Genomic DNA, 26601 nt, shown 5'->3' with positions numbered 1-26601 from the left:
GGAAACCCATTTCATGAAGCTCCTGCTGAACAGTTCTTCTGCTGAAGTTGCTTCCGGAGGCAGTTTGGAATTCGGTAGTGAGTGTTGCAACCGAGGACAGACAATTTTTACGTACTTTGCGCTTCAGCACTTGGTGGTCCCGCTCTGTGAGCTGGTGTGGCCTACCATTTTGCGGCGGAGCCGTTGTCGTTCCTAGACTTTTCCACTTCACAATAACAGCACTTACATTTGACCGGTTTCAGCTCTAGCAGGACAGAAATCTACGAACTGACTTGTTGGAAAGGTGGTATCAGAAGACAGTGCCACATTGAAAGTCACTGAGCTCTTCAGTGAGGGCCATTGTACTGCCAATGTTTGTCTATGGAGATTGCATGGCTGTGTGCTCGATGTTATACACCTGTCAGCAACGGGTGTGGCTGAAATAGTCGAATCCACTCATTTAAAGGGGTGCCTTCTACCCACACAGTGATACTCATTTTCTATTGCTCTTCAGTAAAGCCATTCACTGCAGTCATGGAAAAAGAACCCAATTTTCATACTAAAAGTAAAGATACCTTAAACAGTAAAAGTCACCCAGTAAAATACTACTTGAACCAAAGTCTAAAAGTATTTGGTTTAAAATATACTTAAATATCAAAAAAGTAAAAGTATGAATCTTAAAAAATTTGACATATTTTTGAGGTACGATCACGAATATCCTACAAACAGGACATCAAAAACGGTAAAATCTTACGTTTCACGGAATCGTGGCTCAATGATGACATGGATATTCAGCTAGCGGGATACACGCTGCACCGGCAGGATAGAACAGCACACTCTGGTAAGACGAGGGGGGGCGGTCTGTGCATATTTGTAAACAACAGCTGGTGCACGAAATCTAAGGAAGTCTCTAGATTTTGCTCACTTGAAGTAGAGTATATTGTGATAAACTGCAGGCCACACTACTTGCCTAGAGAGTTCTCAGCTATACTTTTTGTGGCTGTTTATTTACCACCACAGACAGATGCTGGCACTAAGACCGCACTCAGTCAGCTGTATAAGGAAATAAGCAAACAGGAAACCACTCACCCAGAGGCGGCGCTCCTAGTGGCCGGAGACTTTAATGCAGGGAAACTTAAATCAGTTCTACCAAATCTCTATCAACGTGTTAAACATGCAACCAGAGAGAAAAAAAATATAGATCACCTGTACTCCACACACAGAGACGCGTACAAAACTCTCCCTAACCCTCCATTTGGTAAATCCGACCACAATTCTGTCCTCCTGATAGAACAAAATTAAAACAGGAAGCACCAAATCAAATCTAATCAAATGTATTTATATAGCCCTTCGAACATCAGCTGATATCTCAAAGTGCTGTACAGAAACCCAGCCTAAAACCCCAAACAGCAAGCAATGCAGGTGTGTAAGCACCAGTGACTCGGTCTATAAAAAAGTGGTCAGATGAAGCAGATGCTAAACTACAGGACTGTTTTGCTATCACAGACTGGAACATGCTCCGGGATTCTTCCGATGGCATTAAGGAGTAGATCACATCAGTCACTGGCTTTATCAATAAGTGTATTGAGGACGTTGTCCCCACAGTGACTGTAAGTACATACCCCAACCAGAAACCATGGATTACAGGCAACATTCGCACTGAGCTAAAGGGTAAAGCTGCCACTTTCAAGGTGCGGGACTCTAACCCGGAAGCTTATAAAATATCCTGCTATGCCCTCTGACAAACCATCAAACAGGCAACGCGTCAATACAGGGCTAAGATTGAATCGTACTACACCGGCTCCTATGCTTGTCTTATGTTGCAGGGCTTGCAAACTATTACAGGTTACAAAGGGAAGCACAGCCGCGAGTTGGTCAGTGACACGAGCCTACCAGACGAGCTAAATCACTTCTATGCTCGCTTCGAGGCCAACACTGAGGCATGCATGAGTGCATCAGCTGTTCCGGACGACTGTGTGATCACGCTCTCCGTAGCCGATGTGAGTAAGACCTTTAAACAGGTCAACATTTACAAGGCTGCGGGGCCGGACGGACTACCAGGACGTGTGCGAGATACAAACTAATATGTATACAAACCATTTTTTCATGTTGTTCCAAGTTGATTTCTCACTTTGGAATTACCTATCCACATTTCTTCAATTGGCTAACAAGCAATTAAATCAATGTCCTGTTAATCAAGATATTAACTTAGTTTCATCACATGAAATCATGACTCCAAACATCTTCTTTACCTAAGACTTTCACATTAACTGGTTACAATCTCATATATATATATTTTTTTTGTACATTTTTTTTTAACCTTGATATAACCAGGCAATTCAGTTAATTAAGAACAAATTCTTATTTACAATGACGACCTACACCAACCAAACACCGGGCGGACAACACCGGGCGGGCAACACCGGGGAAATTGCACGCCACACTATGGGACTCCCAATCATGGCGAGCCTGGAATCAAACCAGGGTGTCTGTGACACCTCAAGCACTGAGATGCAGTGACTTAGACCGCTGGGCCACTCATAGAACTATAGGGAAACATTCCCAGGCTCTTTTGTCTATTTACACAGATATCATTTAAAATTCAGTGCTTGCCGTGAACATGCTGTATAATCATAAAATAATACAGAACACATTACCTGGAATGACATTCACTTTCATGGGTGAACAAACTGAAAACCAGGCATCCAATAGGCCACACTATCAAATCTTCTGTTCACTGCAATGTGAATGTCGTATTTAGAATCTTCTGTTCATTTCAAAACATTACATTGATCAGACAAATTCATTATTTGATTTCAAACAAATTGAATAGAATAGGTTGAACAAACCAAAGTGTAATTTTGGATCATAACAATCAGAAAAAGCATTTCAGATGAACTTTTTTTTACAGTGTGTACTGTACCCATCCACACCACAGACCAGCTAGCAGCTACTGTCATTAATAAACATGTCACTCTGCAATTGTCGGAACAGGGTGGCTCAAAACCAACACTTTTCCCACCACCTGCTCTCTCCATCCATCAGTAGAAATCTAAAGTTCTAATTCCTAATTCTCTGGCCAGGGCACCCGTTGTTATTGCTGTTACTTACACCAGACCAGACCCAGGCCCGATGATTCACCCATTTCTACAGCATCTATCCAGGCCCAGTGACCCAGCCATCTATCCAGGCCCAGTGACCCAGCCATATATCCAGGCCCAGTGACACAGCCATCTATCCAGGCCCAGTGACACAGCCGTCTATCCAGGCCCAGTGACCCAGCCATCTATCCAGGCCCAGTGACCCAGCCGTCTATCCAGGCCCAGTGACACAGCCATCTATCCAGGCCCAGTGACACAGCCGTCTATCCAGGCCCAGTGACACAGCCATCTATCCAGGCCCAGTGACACAGCCATCTATCCAGGCCCAGTGACCCAGCCATCTATCCAGGCCCAGTGACACAGCCATCTATCCAGGCCCAGTGACACAGCCGTCTATCCAGGCCCAGTGACCCAGCCATCTATCCAGGCCCAGTGACACAGCCGTCTATCCAGGCCCAGTGACCCAGCCATCTATCCAGGCCCAGTGACACAGCCATCTATCCAGGCCCAGTGACACAGCCATCTATCCAGGCCCAGTGACCCAGCCATCTATCCAGGCTCAGTGACACAGCCGTCTATCCAGGCCCAGTGACACAGCCGTCTATCCAGGCCCAGTGACACAGCCATCTATCCAGGCCCAGTGACCCAGCCGTCTATCCAGGCCCAGTGACCCAGCCATCTATCCAGGCCCAGTGACCCAGCCATCTATCCAGGCTCAGTGACCCAGCCATCTATCCAGGCCCAGTGACACAGCCATCTATCCAGGCCCAGTGACACAGCCGTCTATCCAGGCCCAGTGACCCAGCCATCTATCCAGGCCCAGTGACCCAGCCGTCTATCCAGGCCCAGTGACACAGCCATCTATCCAGGCCCAGTGACACAGCCGTCTATCCAGGCCCAGTGACACAGCCATCTATCCAGGCCCAGTGACCCAGCCATCTATCCAGGCCCGGTGACACAGCCATCTATCCAGGCCCAGTGACACAGCCGTCTATCCAGGCCCAGTGACCCAGCCATCTATCCAGGCCCAGTGACACAGCCATCTATCCAGGCCCAGTGACCCAGCCATCTATCCAGGCTCAGTGACACAGCCATCTATCCAGGCCCAGTGACCCAGCCATCTATCCAGGCCCAGTGACCCAGCCATCTATCCAGGCCCAGTGACACAGCCATCTATCCAGGCCCAGTGACACAGCCGTCTATCCAGGCCCAGTGACCCAGCCATCTATCCAGGCCCAGTGACCCAGCCATCTATCCAGGCCCAGTGACACAGCCATATATCCAGGCCCAGTGACACAGCCATCTATCCAGGCCCAGTGACACAGCCATATATCTAGGCCCAGTGACACAGCCATCTATCCAGGCCCAGTGACCCACTCATTTCTACTGCATCTATCCAGAGCAACAGCTGAACTATAAGTAAGCTAGAAATACCATTCTAAATATCTTGTTCCTGGAGACCAAACAATTAACCAGATGCCACAGGTCAGCTGAGAGGAAGCAAACTCTTAACCAATCAGAAACACAGAGCCCAAGCTCTTGACCAATCAGAACAACAGAGCCCAAGCTCTACTTTAGCCAGGGACACTATAACACTGATACCTATGCCGATGGTTGTATTCAAAACAACATTACAGTTGTAAAGTATTCAAGTCAACCGTTTTCCTGAACCGTCTTTAGAAAATCACTGCATAACACACAATATACACAATATATAATATAGGCTGGCCTACTATACAAAATATCACTACAATCTCCTTAAATTTCAAAGAGCTGGGGATAAAACGTACAACTAATGTATTTAATAACATTCATTGTGGTATTGGATTTTCCTTGTCATATTACTTTTGTTTCTAGAACTAACCCGGAACTAACCCGGAACTAACCCCGGAACTAACCCGAACTAACCCGAACTAACCCGGAACTAACCCGGAACTAACCCCGGAACTAACCCGGAACTAACCCGGAACTAACCCGGAACTAACCCCGGAACTAACCCGGAACTAACCCGGAACTAACCCGGAAGTAACCCAGAACTAACCCGGAACTAACCCGGAACTAACCCGGAACTAACCCAGAACTAACCCCGGAACTAACCCGGAACTAACCCGGAACTAACCCGGAACTAACCCCGGAACTAACCCGGAACTAACCCGGAACTAACCCCGGAACTAACCCGGAACTAACCCGGAACTAACCCCGGAACTAACCCGGAACTAACCCGGAACTAACCCGGAACTAACCCCGGAACTGTTCGAATTGCAGATTTTTTTCCCAGAAGTCTATTTACTGGACATTTGCACCTGTTATTGGAATGAGAGGTCAGATAAAATAAAGCTCCTATTATCATTAAACAGCCCTAATTTTTATATTTTTATACTCTTATATGAATAAACATCTGTCAATTATTCTCTTCATCTTAATGTCACTGGTTGTTCTAAACTACATTTCTGCTTCTATCCCGTCAAGAAAATATCACGTGTAACCAAGGGAAGTCTAGCAGTCTGAGCTGGCACACGTTTCTACAGGGTCGGTGTAGGTCTGATTACAGCTTACTGTCTCTCTCCACTGTCATCCTCTCTGTCTTTCTCCACTGTCGTCCTCTCTGTCTCTCTCCACTGTCGTCCTCTCTGTCTTTCTCCACTGTCGTCCTCTCTGTCTTTCTCCACTGTCATCCTCTCTGTCTTTCTCCACTGTCATCCTCTCTGTCTTTCTCCACTGTCACCCTCTCTGTCTTTCTCCACTGTCATCCTCTCTGTCTTTCTCCACTGTCATCCTCTCTGTCTTTCTCCACTGTCATCCTCTCTGTCTTTCTCCACTGTCGTCCTCTCTGTCTTTCTCCACTGTCGTCCTCTCTGTCTTTCTCCACTGTCGCCCTCTCTGTCTTTCTCCACTGTCATCCTCTCTGTCTTTCTCCACTGTCGCCCTCTCTGTCTTTCTCCACTGTCATCCTCTCTGTCTTTCTCCACTGTCATCCTCTCTGTCTTTCTCCACTGTCGTCCTCTCTGTCTTTCTCCACTGTCGCCCTCTCTGTCTTTCTCCACTGTCATCCTCTCTGTCTTTCTCCACTGTCGCCCTCTCTGTCTTTCTCCACTGTCATCCTCTCTGTCTTTCTCCACTGTCATCCTCTTTATCTTTCTCCACTGTCATCCTCTCTGTCTTTCTCCACTGTCATCCTCTCTGTCTTTCTCCACTGTCATCCTCTCTGTCTTTCTCCACTGTCGTCCTCTTTATCTTTCTCCACTGTCATCCTCTCTGTCTTTCTCCACTGTCATCCTCTTTATCTTTCTCCACTGTCATCCTCTCTGTCTTTCTCCACTGTCATCCTCTCTGTCTTTCTCCACTGTCGTCCTCTCTGTCTTTCTCCACTGTTGTCCTCTTTATCTTTCTCCACTGTCATCCTCTCTGTCTTCCTCCACTGTCGTCCTCTCTGTCTTTCTCCACTGTCGTCCTCTCTGTCTTTCTCCACTGTCATCCTCTCTGTCTTTCTCCACTGTCATCCTCTCTGTCTTTCTCCACAGTCATCCTCTCTGTCTTTCTCCACTGTCGTCCTCTTTATCTTTCTCCACTGTCATCCTCTCTGTCTTTCTCCACTGTCGTCCTCTCTGTCTTTCTCCACTGTCGTCCTCTCTGTCTTTCTCCACTGTCGTCCTCTCTGTCTTTCTCCACTGTCGTCCTCTCTGTCTTTCTCCACTGTCATCCTCTTTATCTTTCTCCACTGTCATCCTCCTTGTGTGTGTGTGTGAGTGTGTGCATAGATGTGAGTGCACTCTCACACACACACAGGTGGGACTGGAGACTCACACACTGACCTGATAACTAATTTTAGCGAAAGTGAATATAACAGCCTCAAGACAGAGATATTGCGTGTAGATTATGGAGGGAAGAAAATAATGTAATACATTTTAGAATAAGGCTGTAACCTAACAAAATGTGGAAGAGTCAAGGGGTCTGAATACTATCCCAATGCACTGTAGTAATGTGGTGCCTGCAGTAATATACAGTAGTAATGTGGTGCCTGCAGTTATATAGTAATGTGGTGCCTACAGTTATATAGTAATGTGCTGCCTGCAGTTATATAGTAATGTGGTGCCTGCAGTTATATACAGTAGTAATGTGGTGCCTGCAGTTATATACAGTAGTAATGTGGTGCCTACAGTTATATACAGTAGTAATGTGGTGCCTTCAGTTATATAGCAATGTGGTGCATTCAGTTATATAGTAGTGTGGTGCCTTCAGTTATATACAGTAGTAATGTGGTGCCTTCAGTTATATAGTAATGTGGTGCCTACAGTTATATAGTAATGTGGTGCCTTCAGTTATATAGCAATGTGGTGCCTACAGTTATATACAGTAGTAATGTGGTGCCTACAGTTATATAGTAATGTGGTGCCTACAGTTATATAGTAATGTGGTGCCTTCAGTTATATAGTAATGTGGTGCCTACAGTTATATACAGTAGTAATGTGGTGCCTTCAGTTATATACAGTAGTAATGTGGTGCCTTCAGTTATATAGTAATGTGGTGCCTACAGTTATATAGTAATGTGGTGCCTTCAGTTATATAGTAATGTGGTGCCTACAGTTATATACAGTAGTAATGTGGTGCCTTCAGTTATATACAGTAGTAATGTGGTACCTTCAGTTATATAGTAATGTGGTGCCTACAGTTATATAGTAATGTGGTGCCTGCAGTTATATACAGTAGTAATGTGGTGCCTTCAGTTATATAGTAATGTGGTGCCTTCAGTTCTATACAGTAGTAATGTGGTGCCTTCAGTTATATACAGTAGTAATGTGGTGCCTACAGTTATATACAGTAGTAATGTGGTGCCTTCAGTTATATAGTAATGTGGTGCCTTCAGTTATATAGCAATGTGGTGCCTACAGTTATATACAGTAGTAATGTGGTGCCTTCAGTTATATAGTAATGTGGTGCCTTCAGTTCTATAGTAATGTGGTGCCTTCAGTTATATAGTAATGTGGTGCCTACAGTTATATACAGTAGTAATGTGGTGCCTTCAGTTATATAGTAATGTGGTGCCTACAGTTATATACAGTAGTAATGTGGTGCCTTCAGTTATATAGTAATGTGGTGCCTACAGTTATATACAGTAGTAATGTGGTGCCTTCAGTTATATAGTAATGTGGTGCCTTCAGTTATATAGTAATGTGGTGCCTTCAGTTATATACAGTAGTAATGTGGTGCCTACAGTTATATAGTAATGTGGTACCTTCAGTTATATACAGTAGTAATGTGGTGCCTTCAGTTATATAGTAATGTGGTGCCTACAGTTATATACAGTAGTAATGTGGTGCCTTCAGTTATATAGTAATGTGGTGCCTACAGTTATATAGTAATATGGTGCCTACAGTTATATAGTAATGTGGTGCCTTCAGTTATATAGTAATGTGGTGCCTTCAGTTATATAGCAATGTGGTGCATTCAGTTATATAGTAGTGTGGTGCCTTCAGTTATATACAGTAGTAATGTGGTGCCTTCAGTTATATAGTAATGTGGTGCATTCAATTATATAGTAGTGTGGTGCCTACAGTTATATACAGTAGCAATGTGGTGCCTACAGTTATATACAGTAGTAATGTGGTGCCTTCAGTTATATAGTAATGTGGTGCCTACAGTTATATACAGTAGTAATGTGGTACCTTCAGTTATATAGTAATGTGGTGCCTACAGTTATACACAGTAGTAATGTGGTGCCTACAGTTATATACAGTAGTAATGTGGTGCCTTCAGTTATATAGCAATGTGGTGCATTCAGTTATATAGTAGTGTGGTGCCTTCAGTTATATAGTAATGTGGTGCCTACAGTTATATACAGTAGTAATGTGGTTGCTACAGTTATATACAGTAGTAATGTGGTGCCTACAGTTATATACAGTAGTAATGTGGTGCCTACAGTTATATACAGTAGTAATGTGGTGCATTCAGTTATATAGTAATGTGGTGCCTACAGTTATATAGTAATGTGGTGCCTACAGTTATATACAGTAGTAATGTGGTGCATTCAGTTATATAGTAGTGTGGTGCCTACAGTTATATAGTAATGTGGTGCCTACAGTTATATAGCAATGTGGTGCCTACAGTTATATAGCAATGTGGTGCCTACAGTTATATAGCAATGTGGTGCCTACAGTTATATAGTAATGTGCTGCCTGCAGTTATATACAGTAGTAATGTGGTGCCTTCAGTTATATAGTAATGTGGTGCCTGTAGTTATATAGTAATGTGGTGCCTTCAGTTATATAGTAATGTGGTGCCTACAGTTATATAGTAATGTGGTGCCTACAGTTATATGGTAATGTGGTGCCTACAGTTATATAGCAATGTGGTGCCTACAGTTATATAGTAATGTGGTGCCTTCAGTTATATAGCAATGTGGTGCCTACAGTTATATAGCAATGTGGTGCCTACAGTTATATAGTAATGTGCTGCCTGCAGTAATATACAGTAGTAATGTGGTGCCTTCAGTTATATAGCAATGTGGTGCCTACAGTTATATAGTAATGTGGTGCCTGCAGTTATATAGTAATGTGGTGCCTGCAGTAATATACAGTAGTAATGTGGTGCCTGCAGTTATATAGTAATGTGGTGCCTTCAGTTATATAGCAATGTGGTGCCTACAGTTATATAGTAATGTGCTGCCTGCAGTTATATACAGTAGTAATGTGGTGCCTTCAGTTATATAGTAATGTGGTGCCTGTAGTTATATAGTAATGTGGTGCCTTCAGTTATATAGCAATGTGGTGCCTACAGTTATATAGTAATGTGCTGCCTGCAGTTATATACAGTAGTAATGTGGTGCCTTCAGTTATATAGTAATGTGGTGCCTTCAGTTATATACAGTAGTAATGTGGTGCCTGCAGTTATATAGTAATGTGGTGCCTGCAGTAATATACAGTAGTAATGTGGTGCCTGCAGTTATATAGTAATGTGGTGCCTTCAGTTATATAGTAATGTGGTGCCTGCAGTAATGTAGAGTAGTAATGTGGTGCCTGCAGTTATATAGTAATGTGGTGCCTGCATTATATAGTAATGTGCTGCCTGCAGTTATATACAGTAGTAATGTGGTGCCTTCAGTTATATAGTAATGTGGTGCCTACAGTTATATAGTAATGTGGTGCCTACAGTTATATACAGTAGTAATGTGGTGCCTTCAGTTATATAGTAATGTGGTGCCTGTAGTTATATAGTAATGTGGTGCCTTCAGTTATATAGTAATGTGGTGCCTTCAGTTATATACAGTAGTAATGTGGTGCCTGCAGTTATATAGTAATGTGGTGCCTGCAGTAATATACAGTAGTAATGTGGTGCCTGCAGTTATATAGTAATGTGGTGCCTTCAGTTATATAGCAATGTGGTGCCTACAGTTATATAGTAATGTGCTGCCTGCAGTTATATACAGTAGTAATGTGGTGCCTTCAGTTATATAGTAATGTGGTGCCTGTAGTTATATAGTAATGTGGTGCCTTCAGTTATATAGCAATGTGGTGCCTACAGTTATATAGTAATGTGCTGCCTGCAGTTATATACAGTAGTAATGTGGTGCCTTCAGTTATATAGTAATGTGGTGCCTTCAGTTATATACAGTAGTAATGTGGTGCCTGCAGTTATATAGTAATGTGGTGCCTGCAGTAATATACAGTAGTAATGTGGTGCCTGCAGTTATATAGTAATGTGGTGCCTTCAGTTATATAGTAATGTGGTGCCTGCAGTAATGTAGAGTAGTAATGTGGTGCCTGCAGTTATATAGTAATGTGGTGCCTGCATTATATAGTAATGTGCTGCCTGCAGTTATATACAGTAGTAATGTGGTGCCTTCAGTTATATAGTAATGTGGTGCCTGCAGTTATATAGTAATGTGGTGCCTTCAGTTATATAGTAATGTGGTGCCTACAGTTATATAGTAATGTGCTGCCTGCAGTTATATACAGTAGTAATGTGGTGCCTTCAGTTATATAGTAATGTGGTGCCTGCAGTTATATAGTAATGTGGTGCCTACAGTTATGTACAGTAGTAATGTGGTGCCTACAGTTATATACAGTAGTAATGTGGTGCCTGCAGTAATATACAGTAGTAATGTGGTGCCTGCAGTAATGTAGAGTAGTAATGTGGTGCCTGCAGTAATATACAGTAGTAATGTGGTGCCTACAGTTATATAGTAATGTGGTGCCTTCAGTTATATAGTAATGTGGTGCCTGCAGTAATATACAGTAGTAATGTGGTGCCTACAGTTATATAGTATTGTGGTGCCTTCAGTTATATATAGTAATAACATGGTGCTTGCAGTTATATACAGTAGTAATGTGGTGCCTGCAGTTATATACAGTAGTAATGTGGTGCCTTCAGTTATATAGTAATGTGGTGCCTGCAGTAATATACAGTAGTAATGTGGTGCCTGCAGTAATATACAGTAGTAATGTGGTGCCTACAGTTATATAGTAATGTGGTGCCTGCAGTAATATACAGTAGTAATGTGGTGCCTGCAGTAATATACAGTAGTAATGTGGTGCCTTCAGTTATATAGTATTGTGGTGCCTTCAGTTATATATAGTAATAACATGGTGCTTGCAGTTATATACAGTAGTAATGTGGTGCCTGCAGTTATATACAGTAGTAATGTGGTGCCTTCAGTTATATAGTAATGTGGTGCCTTCAGTTATATACAGTAGTAATGTGGTGCCTTCAGTTATATACAGTAGTAATTTGGTGCCTACAGTTATATAGTAATGTGCTGCCTGCAGTAATATACAGTAGTAATGTGGTGCCTTCAGTTATATAGTAATGTGGTGCCTTCAGTTATATAGCAATGTGGTGCCTTCAGTTATATAGTAATGTGGTGCCTGCAGTAATGTAGAGTAGTAATGTGGTGCCTGCAGTAATGTACAGTAGTAACGTGGTGCCTACAGTTATATAGTAATGTGGTGCCTGCAGTTATATAGTAATGTGGTGCCTGCAGTTATATAGTATTGTGGTGCCTTCAGTTATATATAGTAATAACATGGTGCTTGCAGTTATATACAGTAGTAATGTGGTGCCTGCAGTTATATACAGTAGTAATGTGGTGCCTTCAGTTATATAGTAATGTGGTGCCTTCAGTTATATACAGTAGTAATGTGGTGCCTTCAGTTATATACAGTAGTAATGTGGTGCCTGCAGTAATATACAGTAGTAATGTGGTGCCTACAGTTATATAGTAATGTGCTGCCTGCAGTAATATACAGTAGAAATGTGGTGCCTTCAGTTATATAGTAATGTGGTGCCTTCAGTTATATAGCAATGTGGTGCCTGCAGTAATATACAGTAGTAATGTGGTGCCTGCAGTTATATAGTAATGTGGTGCCTTCAGTTATATAGCAATGTGGTGCCTACAGTTATATAGTAATGTGCTGCCTGCAGTTATATACAGTAGTAATGTGGTGCCTTCAGTTATATAGTAATGTGGTGCCTGTAGTTATATAGTAATGTGGTGCCTTCAGTTATATAGCAATGTGGTGCCTACAGTTATATAGTAATGTGCTGCCTGCAGTTATATACAGTAGTAATGTGGTGCCTTCAGTTATATAGTAATGTGGTGCCTTCAGTTATATACAGTAGTAATGTGGTGCCTGCAGTTATATAGTAATGTGGTGCCTGCAGTAATATACAGTAGTAATGTGGTGCCTGCAGTTATATAGTAATGTGGTGCCTTCAGTTATATAGTAATGTGGTGCCTGCAGTAATGTAGAGTAGTAATGTGGTGCCTGCAGTTATATAGTAATGTGGTGCCTGCATTATATAGTAATGTGCTGCCTGCAGTTATATACAGTAGTAATGTGGTGCCTTCAGTTATATAGTAATGTGGTGCCTGCAGTTATATAGTAATGTGGTGCCTTCAGTTATATAGTAATGTGGTGCCTACAGTTATATAGTAATGTGCTGCCTGCAGTTATATACAGTAGTAATGTGGTGCCTTCAGTTATATAGTAATGTGGTGCCTGCAGTTATATAGTAATGTGGTGCCTACAGTTATGTACAGTAGTAATGTGGTGCCTACAGTTATATACAGTAGTAATGTGGTGCCTGCAGTAATATACAGTAGTAATGTGGTGCCTGCAGTTATATACAGTAGTAATGTGGTGCCTGCAGTAATATACAGTAGTAATGTGGTGCCTGCAGTAATGTAGAGTAGTAATGTGGTGCCTGCAGTTATATAGTAATGTGGTGCCTTCAGTTATATAGTAATGTGGTGCCTGCAGTTATATAGTAATGTGGTGCCTACAGTTATGTACAGTAGTAATGTGGTGCCTACAGTTATATACAGTAGTAATGTGGTGCCTGCAGTAATATACAGTAGTAATGTGGTGCCTGCAGTAATGTAGAGTAGTAATGTGGTGCCTGCAGTAATATACAGTAGTAATGTGGTGCCTACAGTTATATAGTAATGTGGTGCCTTCAGTTATATAGTAATGTGGTGCCTGCAGTAATATACAGTAGTAATGTGGTGCCTACAGTTATATAGTATTGTGGTGCCTTCAGTTATATATAGTAATAACATGGTGCTTGCAGTTATATACAGTAGTAATGTGGTGCCTGCAGTTATATACAGTAGTAATGTGGTGCCTTCAGTTATATAGTAATGTGGTGCCTGCAGTAATATACAGTAGTAATGTGGTGCCTGCAGTAATATACAGTAGTAATGTGGTGCCTACAGTTATATAGTAATGTGGTGCCTGCAGTAATATACAGTAGTAATGTGGTGCCTGCAGTAATATACAGTAGTAATGTGGTGCCTTCAGTTATATAGTATTGTGGTGCCTTCAGTTATATATAGTAATAACATGGTGCTTGCAGTTATATACAGTAGTAATGTGGTGCCTGCAGTTATATACAGTAGTAATGTGGTGCCTTCAGTTATATAGTAATGTGGTGCCTTCAGTTATATACAGTAGTAATGTGGTGCCTTCAGTTATATACAGTAGTAATGTGGTGCCTGCAGTAATATACAGTAGTAATGTGGTGCCTACAGTTATATAGTAATGTGCTGCCTGCAGTAATATACAGTAGTAATGTGGTGCCTTCAGTTATATAGTAATGTGGTGCCTTCAGTTATATAGCAATGTGGTGCCTTCAGTTATATAGTAATGTGGTGCCTGCAGTAATGTAGAGTAGTAATGTGGTGCCTGCAGTAATGTACAGTAGTAACGTGGTGCCTACAGTTATATAGTAATGTGGTGCCTGCAGTTATATAGTAATGTGGTGCCTGCAGTTATATAGTATTGTGGTGCCTTCAGTTATATATAGTAATAACATGGTGCTTGCAGTTATATACAGTAGTAATGTGGTGCCTGCAGTTATATACAGTAGTAATGTGGTGCCTTCAGTTATATAGTAATGTGGTGCCTTCAGTTATATACAGTAGTAATGTGGTGCCTTCAGTTATATACAGTAGTAATGTGGTGCCTGCAGTAATATACAGTAGTAATGTGGTGCCTACAGTTATATAGTAATGTGCTGCCTGCAGTAATATACAGTAGTAATGTGGTGCCTTCAGTTATATAGTAATGTGGTGCCTTCAGTTATATAGCAATGTGGTGCCTTCAGTTATATAGTAATGTGGTGCCTGCAGTAATGTAGAGTAGTAATGTGGTGCCTGCAGTAATGTACAGTAGTAACGTGGTGCCTACAGTTATATAGTAATGTGGTGCCTGCAGTTATATAGTAATGTGGTGCCTGCAGTTATATAGTAATGTGGTGCCTGCAGTTATATAGTAATGTGGTGCCTTCAGTTATATAGCAATGTGGTGCCTTCAGTTATATAGTAATGTGGTGCCTGCAGTAATGTAGAGTAGTAATGTGGTGCCTGCAGTAATGTACAGTAGTAACGTGGTGCCTACAGTTATATAGTAATGTGGTGCCTGCAGTTATATAGTAATGTGGTGCCTGCAGTAATGTACAGTAGTAACGTGGTGCCTACAGTTATATAGTAATGTGGTGCCTGCAGTTATATAGTAATGTGGTGCCTTCAGTTATATAGTAATGTGGTGCCTGCAGTAATGTATAGTAGTAATGTGGTGCCTGCAGTTATATAGTAATGTGGTGCCTGCAGTAATATAGCAATGTGGTGCCTTCAGTTATATAGTAATGTGGTGCCTTCAGTTATATAGTAATGTGGTGCCTTCAGTTATATAGTAATGTGGTGCCTGCAGTAATGTAGAGTAGTAATGTGGTGCCTGCAGTTATATAGTAATGTGGTGCCTTCAGTTATATAGTAATGTGGTGCCTGCAGTAATGTAGAGTAGTAATGTGGTGCCTGCAGTAATATACAGTAGTAATGTGGTGCCTACAGTTATATAGTAATGTGGTGCCTTCAGTTATATAGTAATGTGGTGCCTGCAGTTATATAGTAATGTGGTGCCTGCAGTTATATAGTAATGTGGTGCCTGCAGTAATGTAGAGTAGTAATGTGGTGCCTGCAGTAATGTATAGTAGTAATGTGGTGCCTGCAGTTATATAGTAATGTGGTGCCTGCAGTAATATACAGTAGTAATGTGGTGCCTACAGTTATATAGTAATGTGGTGCCTTCAGTTATATAGTAATGTGGTGCCTGCAGTAATATACAGTAGTAATGTGGTGCCTGCAGTAATATACAGTAGTAATGTGGTGCCTACAGTTATATAGTAATGTGCTGCCTGCAGTAATATACAGTAGTAATGTGGTGCCTACAGTTATATAGTAATGTGGTGCCTTCAGTTATATACAGTAGTAACGTGGTGCCTACAGTTATATAGTAATGTGGTGCCTGCAGTAATATACAGTAGTAATGTGGTGCCTGCAGTAATATACAGTAGTAATGTGGTGCCTACAGTTATATACAGTAGTAATGTGGTGCCTGCAGTTATATACAGTAGTAATGTGGTGCCTGCAGTAATATAGTATTGTGGTGCCTTCAGTTATATAGTAATGTGGTGCCTGCAGTAATATACAGTAGTAATGTGGTGCCTACAGTAATATAGTATTGTGGTGCCTTCAGTTATATAGTAATGTGGTGCCTGCAGTAATATACAGTAGTAATGTGGTGCCTACAGTAATATAGTATTGTGGTGCCTTCAGTTATATGATAATGTGGTGCCTTCAGTTATATAGTAATGTGGTGCCTTCAGTTATATAGTAATGTGGTGCCTTCAGTTATATACAGTAATAACATGGTGCTTGCAGTTATATACAGTAATAACATGGTGCTTGCAGTAATATACAGTAGTAATGTGGTGCCTTCAGTAATATACAGTAGTAATGTGGTGCCTGCATGTATATAGTAATGTGGTGCCTTCGGTTTGCACCCAGTAGTCAGATTCTGTACTGGAACAGCCTGCTATATATATACATAAAGGTGGGCATAAAGGTGAACAGGTAGGTTAATTGGTGCTGAGAAGGTAAACATCCTGAGCGTCACTATTACTGGTGACAAGCGGTATTCGGTACAGTGTGTCACAGTGTATAGAGAGGAATGACATTGCAGCAGGGTTGACAGGTACAGAGGGATTAGATATAGAGTCCCGCAAACAAATAGGGACACACACACACACACACACACACACACACACAAGGGGGCACAACATACGTGAGGATGGCTGGGGGGGGGGCAGGCCCCCCGACTGCAAGTTGGAGAATATTTTCATTTTCAAACCCCTTTTTCCTTCAATCTAGAACAATAATATTTTTGATTAATTCTATGGAGAAAAAATAACATGTTTCTATATATCTAAGTATACCTCTTGAGCTGTTTTTATCCTCCTGTTTGGTGTTTCTCAATAAAACACATTATTTAAATGCTACTCTGCATCTCTGCTAAATTCTGGGTAAAAGATTGAAAGCAATATGAGTCTTATTCAATACATATTAGTTATTGCTTGCTTTTCTAAAGTCTACCAACCTTTCCAGCAGGCATGCCAGCTAAGATAGTCAGACTGTCTAGGCTACTTGTTTGATAGGTAGTTATGCGTTTGGGATCTTGAGAACCTATCTGTGCTAGCTAAAGCCATCTTCATAAAGTTCATCAAAAGTTAAACTGTTCATTGCGGGAATAAAGTATATATAGTTAACATATAGAGTATTTAAAACATAAAGTATATATGACCTATAGAGTTTTTAAAGCATTAAGTATATATAACATACAGAGTATTTAAATAATAAATTATATAAACCACATATAGAGTACTTAAAGCATAAATTATTTATAACATATAGAGTATTTAAAGCATAAAGTATATATATATATATAACATATAGAGTATTTAAATAATACATTATATACTGTATGTAACATATAGAGTATTTAAATAATACATTATATACTGTATGTAACATATAGAGTATTTAAATAATACATTATATACTGTATGTAACATATAGAGTATTTAAATCATAAAGTATATATTACGTATGGAGTATTTAAAAAATAAAGTATACATATAACATATAGAGTATTTAAATTATAAAGTATATGTAACATATAGAGTATTTAAATTATAAAGTATATGTAACATATAGAGTATTTAAATTATAAAGTATATGTAACATATAGAGTATTTAAATTATAAAGTATATATTACGTATGGAGTATTTAAAAAATAAAGTATACATATAACATATAGAGTATTTAAATTATAAAGTATATATAACATATAGAGTATTTAAAGCATAATGTGTATATATATATATAACATATAGAGTATTTAAAGCATAATGTGTATATATATATATAACATATAGAGTATTTAAAGCATAATGTATATATATATAACATATAGTGTTTAAAGCATAACGTATATATAACATATAGAGTATTTAAAGCATAATGTGTATATATATATATAACATATAGAGTATTTAAAGCATAATGTGTATATATATATATAACATATAGAGTATTTAAAGCATAATGTATATATATATAACATATAGTGTTTAAAGCATAACGTATATATAACATATAGAGTATTTAAAGCATAATGTGTATATATATATAACATATAGTGTTTAAAGCATAAAGTATATATTACGTATGGAGTATTTAAAAAATAATGTGTATATATATATATAACATATAGAGTGTTTAAAGCATAACGTATATATAACATATAGAGTATTTAAAGCATAATGTGTATATATATATAACATATAGTGTTTAAAGCATAAAGTATATATTACGTATGGAGTATTTAAAGATACATAAAAATGTTGTGGCGTAGACTACTCAAATATTTTAAGTAAAATGACTTCTTTAGAATATTTGTAGTACTGTTCTGAAATAGACTAATCGTTGCTGTGTTTGAAACATAATAAATAACCAAGTATCTACGAGGTGACATTTTGTGCACTAACAGATAAGTGATTATTTCACACTATACAAATGATATCAACAGATACCCGAGTGGCTCAGCGGTCTACTGCACTGCATCTCAGTGCTAGAGGCGTCACTACAGACCCTGGTTTGATTCCAGGCTGTATCAAAACCGTCCGTGATTGGGAGTCCCATTAGGCTACGCACAATTGGCTCAGCTTTGTCCGGGTTAGGGTTTGGCCGGGGTAGACCATCATTAAGAATTTGTTCTTAACTGACTTGCCTTGTTAAATAAAGGTTCAATTTAAAAAAATAAAAACATATGAAATAGAAAATATACTATGACACAAAATGATTATACCGATATTTAAAAAAGTATATTATATGCATATATATACTAAAATGTAATTCTAAATGAATTAATTTACTAAATGTTCTTAAACAATTTATGTAATTATTCTTATACATACCCAAAGTATGTGAGTCTCAGTAAAGCAGGTTAGGAGAGGATTTAGAGGGTTTGAAACACTACAGTTTACAGTTCCCTTGATAGCATCGCCCTCGCACATCCCATCTAGAGTTGAATAGCACTGAGAGGATTAGAAGAGGACTGGCCACCCCCCGGGACCTGGTTCCTCTCTAGGTTCCTGCTAAGGAGTTTTTCCTAGTGCTTCTGCCTCTGCATTGCTTGTATTTTTTATTTATTTTTATGCTGAGTATCTGTAAAGTACTTTGTCACAACTGCTGATCTGAAATGTATTATACTGAAGCTGTAAGACCTAATGACTTCAATGTGTTAAATGAGTTACATTGAAGAGCTTCTCTCTAGACATGCAAAGGTTATCATTAGCTATTTATTTATTTTACCTTTATTTAACTAGGCAAGTCAGTTAAGAACAAATTCTTATTTTCAATGACAGCCTAGGAACAGTGGGTTCAGGGGCAGAATGACAGATTTGTACCTTGTCAGCTCAGGGATTTGAACTTGCAACCTTTCAGTTACTAGTCCAACACTCTAAACACTAGGCTACCCTGCCGCCCCAGCTATATGGATCATCCCTGCATGGTCTTCTACCACTCCGGTCTGGTTTTGTTGTGTTTGTTAATTAGTTTGAATGACTTGTAATGAATTAATTTAGTTCAGTTAGAGAGCTTCTCTCTACACATGCAAAGGTTAGAATATACTCTACACTTGGGGTTACCCATGTGACTTCCACAATTTCAATACAGTTTACCTATTTTTAATGAGCTAGTTTTGTTTTCTACAATATTTTATTAATTAACATTTTAAATGGGAAGAAAAAGTAGACAGCGACTGTCTGAAGACCATATGAACTATTGTAGATAATTGTTTAACTGGCAAATATATATTCTCTTTCTTATAATTTTACTGCAGTGTGGCTAAATCAGGGTCACGAAGAGTAAACACCTCACACACATGGTTATGGAATTATAAAAACAAGTCACCTGTACCATATCAGATATATAGAATAAAATGTTGAGTTTTATCCCGATATTACACTTTATATATATTTATATTTATATTTATATATATCACAGAGACTGATCTATAACAACAACAAAAACACTTTTGACATAGAAACACCAGATGTTAATAAATTATGAGATTATAGCAAATATTAATACGATTCCACACATGACGCCAATAGGTCATTAGACTGAAAGGAAAGGTCTATAAAGTATCGCAAGGATTCTTCACAAATGCTGCTGTTTTTTTTTAAATGCCGTGAATCAACAATTGCTATAAATATTAAATAGAGTCAATATCAACTCGTGTCCATTTTGAGAGAGAAATAGAGAATAGTCGTTATCCAAAAGTGATAATGTCATTTCAGAAGTTATTGCTTTTAAAAAAAAAATGTAAAATATATATTCAAAAGTTTTTACAATTAAATTAATTTCCTATGGGCTCTGAATTAAACTATCCTTTATGAATGTCTTTAAAACACAAAGTATTTTTCCCATTTACAACAAAACGCACACAGCGTACAGGAACTACTACACACAGTCACACACTCACACACACACACACACACACACACACTCACACTCACACACACACACACACACACACACACACACACACACACACACACACACACACACACACACTCACACACTCACACACATACAACGTTACAGTACTTGTAACGGTTTGATAAAACAGGTGCAGGCAGAGCTGTAAAGTGGTTGTCTGGCTATCATTCCATTAATCTGGGTACTGTTACTCCCAGAGCGTCGGGGAGGGGGGCCTGATCCCAATGAAGAGAGTGGTGGGACAATTACACACTTCCCTCCAACACACCTCCTAAGTAAGGTTCTACTTGTACTTTGCGATCGACCTAACTCTCCTAATTGAGTTTAACGGAAATATTAAATAAATGTATAAAGCAAATTGTCAACTCTGAGGAAACAGCGATTTAACATTTAATGACCAAAAGCTTATTGCTTTCACTTTCTTAAAAACATTGAAAACAAAATGAGTGAATCTATAATAGAGAATAAGAGAGAGAAAAGCGTCGCCACCTACTGGTCGTGATGACAGAGTGAGACATTTCAAACAGTTCAGAAACACCAGTCAGTCCAGTTTGGGCATTTCAGGAGAGAGAAAGAGAGTCAGTTTCCAAGTCTCATCCTCATTCCTCTGACAGACACAGCAGGCAGGTGAGCAACTTCCTGAGAACAGTCGTTCAGTCTGTTCAGCGGTCTCTTCACACTTCTGTCCTGTCCTGCTACTCACTAGAAACACCTCTGGATCGGCCCGACAAGCTTCACTACGCACAGGTAGTAATACTGCAGGTTGAGTGCGTCAGAGGAGAAAGAAAGAGGAACTGAAGAGAGAGACAGAGACCGAGAGAGTGAGATGAAAATAGAGAGAGAGAGAGATAGAGAGAGAGAGAGAGAGAAACAGTGAGAGTGGGAGATCGCAGCACACTATGGCTGAAGTAGTCAGTGAGAGAGTGGGCTCTTTAAGATGGGGAGGGGGGGCTTGATGAATATGGAACAGCTGCTGTTGGCTGGCTGGGAGGGGGCCGACCTTGCAGCGGCCAAGGGGGTTGGCAAGCGACACCAGGGGGAGGGGCTAACCGACAGCCAGTGAGAGCCCAGCCATTCACAAGGGAACTCAGTAACACATAAAAAACACACACAGATACAGTACACACACACACACACACACACACACACACACACACACACACAAACCACATACATAAAGACTACAGACCATCATAACAGCTATCATTCTAAGTGTAATTACTACAATTTGTTTTAACCATTTAAACATTAAATACCCAACCGGGTCTGGAGATGATTTTCTGTCCTACTAGATCATTTAATTGCACTTAACCTGGTGTCCCAGGTCTAAATCAGACCCTGATTGGAGGGGAATCACTCACCTGGTGTCCCAGGTCTAAATCAGACCAAGATTAGAGGGGAATCACTCACCTGGTGTCCCAGGTCTAAATCAGACCCTGATTAGAGGGGAATCACCCACCTGGTGTCCCAGGTCTAAACCAGTCCCTGATTAGAGGGGAATCACCCACCTGGTGTCCCAGGTCTAAACCAGTCCCTGATTAGAGGGGAATCACCCACCTGGTGTCTCAGGTCTAAATTAGTCCCTGATTAGAGGGGAATCACCCACCTGGTGTCCCAGGTCTAAATCAGACCCTGATTAGAGGGGAATCACCCACCTGGTGTCCCAGGTCTAAATCAGACCCTGATTAGAGGGGAATCACCCACCTGGTGTCCCAGGTCTAAATCAGTCCCCGATTAGAGGGGAATCACTCACCTGGTGTCCCAGGTCTAAATCAGACCCTGATTGGAGGGGAATCACCCACCTGGTGTCCCAGGTCTAAATCAGACCCTGATTAGAGGGGAATCACCCACCTGGTGTCCCAGGTCTAAATCAGACCCTGATTAGAGGGGAATCACCCACCTGGTGTCCCAGGTCTAAATCAGACCCTGATTAGAGGGGAATCACCCACCTGGTGTCCCAGGTCTAAATCAGACCCCGATTAGAGGGGAATCACCCACCTGGTGTCCCAGGTCTAAATCAGTCCCCGATTAGAGGGGAATCACTCACCTGGTGTCCCAGGTCTAAATCAGACCCTGATTGGAGGGGAATCACCCACCTGGTGTCCCAGGTCTAAATCAGACCCTGATTGGAGGGGAATCACCCACCTGGTGTCCCAGGTCTAAATCAGACCCTGATTAGAGGGGAACAATGAAAAAGACTAGAAGCTAGAAGCTTCACTAGAAGCTTTATTCAGAACTAGTGACATCACTAGAAGCTTTATTCAGAACTAGTGACATCACTAGAAGCTTTCTTCAGAACTAGTGACATCACTCTAAGCTTTATTCAGAACTAGTGACATCACTAGAAGATTTATTCAGACCTAATGACATCACTAGAACCGTTATCAGACCTAGTGACATCACAATAAGCTTTATTCAGAACTGGTGACATCACTAGAAGCTTTATTCAGAACTAGTGACATCACTAGAAGCTTTATCAAAACTAGTGACATCACTAGAAGCTTTATCAGAACTAGTGACATCACTAGAACCGTTATCAGACCTAGTGACATCACAATAAGCTTTATTCAGAACTGGTGACATCACTAGAAGTTTTATTCAGAACTAGTGACATCACTAGAAGTTTTATTCAGAACTAGTGACATCACTAGAAGCTTTATCAGACCTAGTGACATCACTAGAAGCTTTATCAGAACTAGTGACATCACTAGAAGCTTTATCAGAACGAGTGACATCACTAGAAGCTTTATCAGAACTAATGTATGGGAAACTGTGCTGCTATACTGAAAGGGCTCAGCAGTAGTTTACAGGGCTGAAATCCTTCTTGTTCGCTTTCATCTCCCCTACTTTACTGTGGACATTTTATAGACCCCAAAACTCCTAATGAATTGCAAACATCCCAGACAGCATTTCACAGTCCACACGCAATATAAGGATATCCTCTTCCCTGTCTGGGAAATCAAGAGAAAAACAATCAGATGAAAATAAATGATGGAGGGATGGATGGATGGAAAAAATATGATCACTGTAGTAGTGTGGCTTGATGATAACTCACCACTATAGTAGTGTGGCTTGAACAGAACTCACCACTGTAGCAGTGTGGCTTGATGATAACTCACCACTATAGTAGTGTGGCTTGATGATAACTCACCACTATAGTAGTGTGGCTTGAACAGAACTCACCACTGTAGCAGTGTGGCTTGATGATAACTCACCACTGTAGTAGTGTGGCTTGAACAGATCTCACCACTGTATCAGTGTGGCTTGATGATAACTCACCACTGTAGTAGTGTGGCTTGAACAGATCTCACCACTGTAGCAGTGTGGCTTGATGATAACTCACCACTGTAGTAGTGTGGCTTGATGATAACTCACCACTATAGTAGTGTGGCTTGATGATAACTCAGCACTGTAGTAGTGTGGCTTGAAAAGAACTCACCACTGTAGTAGTGTGGCTTGATGATAACTCACCACTGTAGTAGTGTGGCTTGATGATAACTCACCACTGTAGTAGTGTGGCTTGATGATAACTCACCACTATAGTAGTGTGGCTTGATGATAACTCACCACTGTAGTAGTGTGGCTTGATGATAACTCACCACTGTAGTAGTGTGGCTTGATGATAACTCACCACTGTAGTAGTGTGGCTTGATGATAACTCACCACTGTAGTAGTGTGGCTTGATGATAACTCACCACTGTAGTAGTGTGGCTTGATGATAACTCACCACTGTAGTAGTGTGGCTTGATGATAACTCACCACTGTAGTAGTGTGGCTTGATGATAACTCACCACTTAGTAGTGTGGCTTGATGATAACTCACCACTGTAGTAGTGTGGCTTGATGATAACTCACCACTGTAGTAGTGTGGCTTGATGATAACTCACCACTTTAGTAGTGTGGCTTGATGATAACTCACCACTGTAGTAGTGTGGCTTGATGATAACTCACCACTGTAGTAGTGTGGCTTGATGATAACTCACCACTATAGTAGTGTGGCTTGATGATAACTTACCACTATAGTAGTGTGGCTTGAACAGAACTCACCACTGTAGTAGTGTGGCTTGAACAGAACTCACCACTGTAGTAGTGTGGCTTGATGATAACTCACCACTATAGTAGTGTGGCTTGAACAGAACTCACCACTGTAGTAGTGTGGCTTGATGATAACTCACCACTGTAGTAGTGTGGCTTGATGATAACTCACCACTATAGTAGTGTGGCTTGAACAGAACTCACCACTGTAGTAGTGTGGCTTGAACAGAACTCACCACTGTAGTAGTGTGGCTTGATGATAACTCACCACTGTAGTAGTGTGGCTTGATGATAACTCACTACTGTAGTAGTGTGGCTTGAACAGAACTCACCACTGTAGTAGTGTGGCTTGATGATAACTCACCACTATAGTAGTGTGGCTTGAACAGAACTCACCACTGTAGTAGTGTGGCTTGAACAGAACTCACCACTGTAGTAGTGTGGCTTGATGATAACTCACCACTGTAGTAGTGTGGCTTGAACAGAACTCACCACTGTAGTAGTGTGGCTTGATGATAACTCACCACTGTAGTAGTGTGGCTTGATGATAACTCGCCACTGAATTAGTGTGGCTTGATGATAACTCACCACTATAGTAGTGTGGCTTGATGATAACTCACCACTATAGTAGTGTGGCTTGAACAGAACTCACCACTGTAGTAGTGTGGCTTGAACAGAACTCACCACTTTAGTAGTGTGGCTTGATGATAACTCACCACTGTAGTAGTGTGGCTTGATGATAACTCACCACTGTAGTAGTGTGGCTTGATGATAACTCACCACTGTAGTAGTGTGGCTTGGTGATATGTCACCACTGTAGTAGTGTGGCTTGATGATAACACACCACTGTAGTAGTGTGGCTTGATGATAACTCACCACTGTAGTAGTGTGGCTTGATGATAACTCACCACTATAGTAGTGTGGCTTGATGATAACTCACCACTATAGTAGTGTGGCTTGAACAGAACTCACCACTGTAGTAGTGTGGCTTGAACAGAACTCACCACTGTAGTAGTGTGGCTTGATGAGAACTCACCACTGTAGTAGTGTGGCTTGAACAGAACTCACCACTGTAGTAGTGTGGCTTGATGATAACTCACCACTGTAGTAGTGTGGCTTGAACAGAACTCACCACTGTAGTAGTGTGGCTTGATGATAACTCACCACTGTAGTAGTGTGGCTTGATGATAACTCACCACTGTAGTAGTGTGGCTTGATGATAACTCACCACTATAGTAGTGTGGCTTGATGATAACTCACCACTGTAGTAGTGTGGCTTGATGATAACTCACCACTGTAGTAGTGTGGCTTGATGATAACTCACCACTGTAGTAGTGTGGCTTGATGATAACTCACCACTATAGTAGTGTGGCTTGAACAGAACTCACCACTGTAGTAGTGTGGCTTGATGATAACTCACCACTGTAGTAGTGTGGCTTGATGATAACTCACCACTATAGTAGTGTGGCTTGAACAGAACTCACCACTGTAGTAGTGTGGCTTGATGATAACTCACCACTATAGTAGTGTGGCTTGAACAGAACACACCACTGTAGTAGTGTGGCTTGAACAGAACTCACCACTGTAGTAGTGTGGCTTGAACAGAACTCACCACTGTAGCAGTGTGGCTTGAATTAAGCTCACCACTGTAGTAGTGTGGCTTGAACTGAACTCACCACTGTAGTAGTGTGGCTTGAACAGAACTCACCACTGTAGCAGTGTGGCTTGAACAGAACTCACCACTGTAGCAGTGTGGCTTGAACAGAACTCACCACTGTAGCAGTGTGGCTTGAATTAAGCTCACCACTGTAGTAGTGTGGCTTGAACAGAACTCACCACTGTAGTAGTGTGGCTTGAACAGAACTCACCACTGTAGTAGTGTGGCTTGAATTAAGCTCACCACTGTAGTAGTGTGGCTTGAACAGAACTCACCACTGTAGTAGTGTGGCTTGAACAGAACTCACCACTGTAGCAGTGTGGCTTGAACAGAACTCACCACTGTAGCAGTGTGGCTTGAATTAAGCTCACCACTGTAGTAGTGTGCCTTGAACAGAACTCACCACTGTAGTAGTGTGGCTTGAACAGAAC

General features: G+C 40.8%; 1 protein-coding gene across 1 annotated transcript in view; it reads right to left on the bottom strand.

The window, feature by feature from the left end:
- Positions 1–21357, bottom strand: part of LOC115122244 (steroid hormone receptor ERR2-like) — a 146241-nt gene extending 124884 nt beyond the window's left edge. The window contains exon 1 of the mRNA XM_065008575.1: positions 20973–21357. The gene's annotated coding sequence lies outside the window, so the exon portion shown is untranslated. The remainder of the gene's footprint in view (positions 1–20972) is intronic.
- Between the last annotated feature and the right edge of the window lie 5244 nt (positions 21358–26601).

Source organism: Oncorhynchus nerka, linkage group LG24 (assembly GCF_034236695.1).
Source record: "Oncorhynchus nerka isolate Pitt River linkage group LG24, Oner_Uvic_2.0, whole genome shotgun sequence".
Taxonomy (NCBI): domain Eukaryota; kingdom Metazoa; phylum Chordata; class Actinopteri; order Salmoniformes; family Salmonidae; genus Oncorhynchus; species Oncorhynchus nerka.
This window is presented reverse-complemented; position numbering and strand designations above follow the sequence as displayed.